General features: G+C 35.2%; 1 long non-coding RNA gene across 1 annotated transcript in view; it reads left to right on the top strand.

Moving 5' to 3' along the window:
- The window catches only part of LOC137473869 (uncharacterized), a 31,933-nt gene that overhangs the window by 5,201 nt on the left and 19,232 nt on the right, over nucleotides 1-7,500 (top strand). The gene's annotated exons all lie outside the window — the stretch shown is intronic.

The following is a 7,500-nucleotide window of genomic DNA, read 5'->3' as shown; positions in this document are numbered from 1 at the left end:
CTACACTATTCAGACTTAATATTCACTTTCAGATTTCTGCCTAAATGCACACACACACACATACACACACACACAAATTCCATAAAAGTGTTGATTGAGAATTTTTGGACACAAAATATGTTCTAGCAGTCCACAGCTGATTGAAAAAAAAACCCAGCTGTAACTCAAATAAATCATTTTGTGGCTTCAGTCGAGCATTTTTCATCCCTTTATTCAGCATGTAGCATGCAGATTAATGGATATGCTTCAGTAACTTTGACAGTACGTGTTCACTGAACAATTGGACCACCAAACAAGGGCTTCTTTAGTCTATTCTCACATCAATGAGATACTCAAAAGAGTTCCAGATTACTCCTTTCTCCAGTTCTACTCACAAGAGTTTGCCCTGAGTTATAGACATTTATCTGATATGACTGACAAATGTGGACAATTATTCTCCCTCTCTCTAGAGATCTACTTTGGCCCCTGCAACTGTAGATCAATTGAATAATACTATAAGACACAGTGTGCTAGACTGTGTCTTGCACAGCTATGGACAGCTAGAAGAATCAATGTAGCAAAAGAGCTTTCAAAGCTCTTCAGTCAGTTGGAAGTAGAGTGTAGAGCTGGCATTACTTTCAGTTAGGGAGGTATCTACGTTTGTCAGTACAAGCTTAGGCTTTGATTTCCATAATTGCATACATAAAACTACATTCATGCAAAGTGTATGAACAACTGTTACTGTAATTGCACACACAGGCAGATTACCTACCCACTTCTTTGCTCCTGCAGCTTCTGCATATATTTGGTAGTTATGGCCATTAGGTAGGCAGTTTAGGAAATCTGGCACACATTGCAATTATTCAAGCAGAAAGTCCTACCACTGAAGAACCATAAGCATAATCTCATCCAGGATCATCATAGAAAAAGTACCACTTCCTTTCTGATTCTCATCAGTTGTTACTTGCTAAATAAGGAGGACCCAATATTGAAGCTGCCTCCACACTACAGGTGTTCTAAAAAGGATCTCAAAACTAAAGACAGAAAGGAGAATCTGAAGCGTTTCTTAAGCAGCCACAAGATAGCATGAAGTGAGTGTCCAGCCAAGAAAGCACTCATAGAACCTTTAGGGCACAACGGCACAAAACCTCTAATAATTTCCATATTGTTAGGATTCTGAAGGTGTTAGATTTGGTGCATCCTTACCATATATAGCACAACTTGAAATAGAAAACTCTTTATTGGTTTAATGCTAGAGGGTGACCACTGAGTTTAAATGTAGCACAAAGGCAGGGTTTTTTTGGAAGTGTTATCACCTACTATTATTTCATCTTCAGGCAATATGTTTGGGGGTGCACATTTTGTGGTGAATGTGCTTTACATAAACATACCTGTAAGGGAGAAAAATAAATCTGTATCCAGTGTATATCTCGTCCTTTTGATACACTTGAAGCTGTTTATTTTAAATTTAAGGATTTATTGCCAATCTTCTCAAACCTTCTATGCCTTTTTCCAAGAATTCTCAAAAAATTGCTAGACATATAGACCTATAAGGAGCTCATCATGCCTCATATCCCAGCTGAAAGTTGCTCTTTCCACGGGCACCCTGTTTGTGGAAGCTCCTTTAGTCCTGGTTAAGCTCTGTCACTCTGAAGTTTTCATCCATACAGGGAATATAGATTTGGAACTGTTATAGTAAGATGCATATAGGTCCCTCCAGAATGTGTATTCTAATGCTTTAGTATCCGGATATTTGCAGAAATGAATGTAACAGACTCCACATTATAGCATAAATCATAGCATGTGAGACTTTATATATAGCTCAATCAGTACATCAAACTGGAAAGTTACCTTAAATGACAGGGACTCAGTGACAGAAAAAGCAGTGTTGTATTCTCTTAGAAAGGTGATCAGGCAAAACAAAAGTAATCTCAACTCTAATCTAGTAATCTCAACTATTAGCTTTTCAAATTTTGACAAACTTCTGGCTTTTTCATGTGCACATGTACACAAAACTATTTTGTTAGTGTTCTGCTGTTAGCACATATTTCATATCAACCTTTTATTATATAATTACCTGTAGTTCTCACTTCATCACAAATTCCCATTAACACAGGTAGCAGTTTTGCACGGAGGACCAGATATTGCTGCATCTTGTCATTACTGCACCGTTCCAGAAAGGGTCACATACATTTTCAAAACATATATCCTAGTAAACTAAATGTCTAGAAAATACAACTACATAAAAATGATACTATGTTAAATATAGTGTAAAATATAAAAATATATGAATAGGAAGAATATATGCTGCTTTGACTCACTCCAGCTGCTAAGCATTGAGTATTTCTTTTTATTTACTACATATTTCTGAAAATCCTGGTCTATAATAATCTCTCAAAATAAAATTATGAATACCACAGATACTAAAAAGATGTTTGGAAAATTGTGGAGGATAGGTCCAGAGAAAACTTTTCAAAAAAAGTCTCATAATAAATGTGAAGATTAGCAAACAGATTCCATTATTATTGTTATTACTATTATCTTATTGTTGTTTTTATTACTGGTAGTCCTAGTATAAGTAGGAAGGATAAAGCACAAAAGACAGCATTTACAGAAAACCTCTGTAATGGAGAAGTCTACATTAACTACTCTGGATGTCCTCTGGACTTTATAAACAGAGGCTGCCTCTCCTGCTTCAGGGAGCTGGGGTGGGCTCATGGGGAGCAGTGATTGAAACAGAGCCCACTACTGCCCACTACCCCATTTGGCATAGTGTATTTTTTACTGTGTCATCTGGTAATCAAGCTGCACCTATTTTGATCGTGTTTTCCTGCGTGTAATTAAAAAAAAGTAGCATACTCCATAAAATGTATTTACAGTAATCTTCAGATAGTAGAGGATATACCTCTTTTTCCTTCAGAAGGAGTTAAATAGAAAATGAATTCAGTGGAAGGATGAGGGCTTTTAGATAAATAAATTGATGTGAGTGAACTGATATTCTCTATTAGTTCAAAGGGACATGGTCTCTTTTCCAGCCATGGTATATTTAATTTAAAGACCTTAGGCTAAAAACCGTTTATACAAATATTTGCAGAGCTGAAGCCAATGTCCTAAAAAAAAGGAATTTTAATGAAAACAATTTTTAGATCACCATAGCACTTAGGAGTTTTAGCATCTCGATTCTTCATTTTTTCCTACATTTCAAAGCTTCTCACTGAGCATGGGAAAAGTTTGGAGCTCTATTTTTTAGAAGTATCTAGAAACTAGAATGTTAACTAGTCAAAAAATGACAGCTCAGTGCCTGAGAGACCCAGTACACAAAATCATAGATTCCTTGAGTATCCTGAGTTGGGAGGCACCCATGAGGATCATTGCTTCCAAATCCTGCCTCTATATAGGGCAACCTAAAAGTTAAAACACATAAAAAAATATAAACTATGAAGCTGAGCATCATCCAAACACTTTTTGAACACCAATTGGAGCCTTTCAACCATGACCAGGCTCTTCAAGATCTTGTTCCAGTCTTTGACAACCCTCTCAGTGAAGAACTTTTTCATAATATCCACTCTAAATTTTCTCTCATGGAGCTTTAATGCATTCCATCTCTGGATGCCAGAAAAAAGATTTTCCTCCCTTTCTGCTCCTCCTCAGGAGGAGGTTGTAGACAGCAATGGGATCACTCTGCACTCGCCTCTTCTCTGAGCTGAATAAACAAAATATCCTCACCTGCTCCTCATAAGTCATGCCCTCTAGTCCCTTTGGCATCATTTTTTGCCCTCCTTTGGGCACATTATAATGTATTATGCTGTCCAAAACAGTGCAGAGCACTTGAGGTGAGGCTGAGTCTAGTGAGACAGTATCTCCTTTCCACCTCTTAAGAATGCTGTGCTTGACACATCCCAGGGTACCACATGCCCTGCTGATCTCAAGGGCACACTGTTCATTCCTTTGAACTGATCATCAACCACACAGTCGCTGTGGGATTTCAGGCACTTTAATACTTGTCTGGGTATCCGAGGATGTGGAGAAAGCCCTTGGCCTCAGCCTTAGCCTCTCCCTATCTCTGGGGGGCCAGTGTGCTCATACGGCTTTCCCTGTCCCATGCGCCTTCTGGTGCCTGTCACTGTCCAGGATGAAATCAGGACCAAGAGGAAAAAGGTTTGGTAAGTAGGAAAAAGGAATAACCCTGATAATGAAGGAACCTTCATTACAACTGGCATCAAACCTTCTGGAAAAGAACAAGACTCATCAACTTATCCTTCAGCTTGAATGTTAGGGTGTAACCATCATCCCTGTATAGAGTGCTCTCAGCCCACTGTGCTGGGTGGAAAACAAGCTCCTACTGATTGTATTTTATTTTTGATTAATTACTTAAAAGGCATTTCCAGCTCTGAATTGTAAAAAGTGAAGGTATGGTAATACATCAAGGTCTTTAAACACAAATGTTTGAATCTTTCATGGATAGCTCTTGGGTTAATAACCACGTTCCCCTGTAATAAGATCTTCTTATGTAAGTAATACATGGGGAGTTAGACTGTCTTCAAAATCTGTAAGTTGTGTAAAACTCTGAATGTCATTGTCCTGCATTTCCATTTGTAAAATTACTTTTCCTGGACCTTTTGTAGAAATGTGTTCATTCACAGATTAGAGTCTAACCATATAATGTTTCTTTGCCTTACATTCAAAAGATTCTCTTTGTGGTGGATCTTCAATGTTTAATTTCTGAAATTATTAGTTACATGGCAAATATTTTTGAGTGCAATGCAGAAACATGGTCAGGACTTCTTGTTCAAAAACTAAAAAGGAACATGTCAGTGATTCTTATGGATTGAGATATTCTCTCTCCGATCTATATCAGCATTTAGTAAACCTTTATTGTTCTGCTGTGAGTACATATAAAAATGCCCAAGGCAGTCTCACATACTTTTTCCTACAAGCTATGAACATAAAAATATATCTTATTCATTAATCAAATTTGTGTAGTAGAAGTTTTCATCCTTAGAGAATGACACAGTGAGGCAAGGAGAAGTTAAGTATTTTATTTACAGATTTGCTGTGGGGAAGTAAAACTATAGAATTTGAAAATGTATACCATAATTACCCATCTACTGTTCTGGATGAAAAAAACACCTCAGAAAATGGACACCTAGTACTTTGGAAAAAATACCTGTCTGAACACATTCATTTACTGAATGCATCTAAGGCTGAACATGCCAATATAATTTTATAGCAAAAAACATGTTATTTAAAATATAGGAAAGAAAACATACTAGAATAGCTTTCTGCAAAGGGAAAAAAAAAAAAGATTTTGAACTGTTATTCCATTTCCCAGTTTTCAAAGGTTCTACATTAAATGAAAAACCTCATTCAGTATCTCCTGCATTTGCCAGTTTCTGGTGTTAATTATCTTTTGTTTGCCCTTGATAATCCTGAGGTTGGTATGCAGATAATGAAGCCTGCAGATTCATCTCAAAGTGTAAAAAACAATGGCATTGTCAATTCTGCATCACAACACTTTATAAATTATGAATGTTATCCACATTAAGGAGAATGCTAGACTTTTAAAATTACTTCCATGAATAGATTAAATTACAAGTATTATTACATTTCATTTTATTAAGTGCATCTTAGTAGTTATTAGGGCAAATGAACATGTTCTCTCAATTACATAATAACATTAGAACTAAGAATTATGCATTGACACTCCCAAATGCATTATGTGGCATTGTATATTAATCATCCCAAACAATATTTTCAGTTTATATAAAGACAATTTATTGAAATTCAGCTCAAGGAATTGTTTTCTATATAAAAGCTTTGATTCTTTTCTGGATAGTTTAATAATTTCTAGCTCTTCTTTTCTTCTAGAAAAAAAAGTAGGAGTCATAATTACTTTCTTTTATTAATCTAATTGCAGTAAGACAAAGTTTATAATATATTTCATTTAAAATATCCTGCACAAGACAATGTAGCACACATTCAGTGTCCACCAATTAATTTAAGAGAACATTTGTTAATTTTTGGTTTAATATTTTAGCAAATTGTAATTATTTACATGATGTGGGTTTTAAGCTACATTTTAATTCTCTCAGATTCTAGAGGTCAGACATGTAGATTATCATGCTGCCTTTTATTTAAAGGAAAAAAAATTAATGTAAGTAGATTAATATTGTTTAGGGCATTGCCTAAGAAGAATAAGAAAAGCACCTGACACTATCACACTGACCTGAGTGGCAACTTTTGAACTCACTGAAGTGAGAGAAGGATTGAGTCTTTGCAGTGACATGTGCGGCAGCCAGGCATTTTAGACACCTGCAGAGCAATTGATAACACCAATTCTTCCAGATACTTTTTCAGTATCCAATTTTTATTTGGCTGTGGTATATGCATTGATTACAATCCTTGTAAATTAATTTCCTTTATATAAGTTGTCTAGATAACTGTTTCATTGTTTCCAGTATTTCTAATACTTTGCATTAATTCGATTTGGCAATGCACACACTGATGTACTGTTATTTACTTTAACATAACTAGCAAAATTTTCAGGATGATTACTTAACAGATGATAATTCAATCATTAAAAAGCAATTTTCACAGTGTCAGAAATTTTTCTTTAGACAAGGAAGAGTTTGTTCTCATTTATTGCATTTTTCTATTTTGATTTGAATTTGAGTTTGCACATGCTGTCAATATCATTGCTAAATTTTGCCACTTTACGAAACATTGGTACATGCTGGACTAATATTTCAGGGGACAGTTATTGACTTACCAGTAAAGTAACAAAAATAAATAAAAGACTAGTCTGGCATCATTCATACCAGATACAGATTATAGACAATAAATCACCTTTGTAAGTGACTTCAAATCATTCTTTATTTGTTGGTCTAAACATTAAAATGCTAACACGTGTCTTCTTTATCATATGAGTCTTGAATACACTCTATGATCTGCTGGATTCAGCAAGAATAGCATATAAATGTGCAATATTACATACTCCTAGGGAATACTAAAAATTATATTTTAATTTGATATATTTTTGCATGGAAACTCTGTCTCAGAATTTAAATGTCCTTTGTGCTGCTTAAAAACTTTTTCCTCTCATATTCTGCTTTTATGCTTCCTACCAGATGGAGTAGAATTTATGAATAAAACCCACAGAAAGCCTGTGGAAATGTCTCTAATAGTTAACATGTAGAATCAGCAAATGTTCTAATTGGTCATTTCATGGGAGTAAGTAGTCACTGTAATTAAACATTATTTATATTAGCAATGTATTGGGTAACATGGAATGACTAGGTGATTCTTCTGGCCTAATGTTATTAACTAAACAAAGTCAGACTCTTTATCTTTGTTACATTGGATTAAAAATGACTGGAACCAACACATGTGCAGTTGACAAAATAACTAGCCTTCTTAGTTCTAATTAGTACTCAATTAAATTGTATCAGCAGCAGTGTCAGACTTACAGCTACATTAAATTATCTTTGAATCTGTCTGATTCCTTTAGTTCTCCCTTGTGCC

Source organism: Anomalospiza imberbis, chromosome 5 (genome assembly GCF_031753505.1).
Source record: "Anomalospiza imberbis isolate Cuckoo-Finch-1a 21T00152 chromosome 5, ASM3175350v1, whole genome shotgun sequence".
In the NCBI taxonomy this organism is placed as follows: domain Eukaryota; kingdom Metazoa; phylum Chordata; class Aves; order Passeriformes; family Viduidae; genus Anomalospiza; species Anomalospiza imberbis.
Note: the sequence above shows the minus strand (reverse complement) of the source record. Positions and strands in the feature narration are given on the sequence as shown.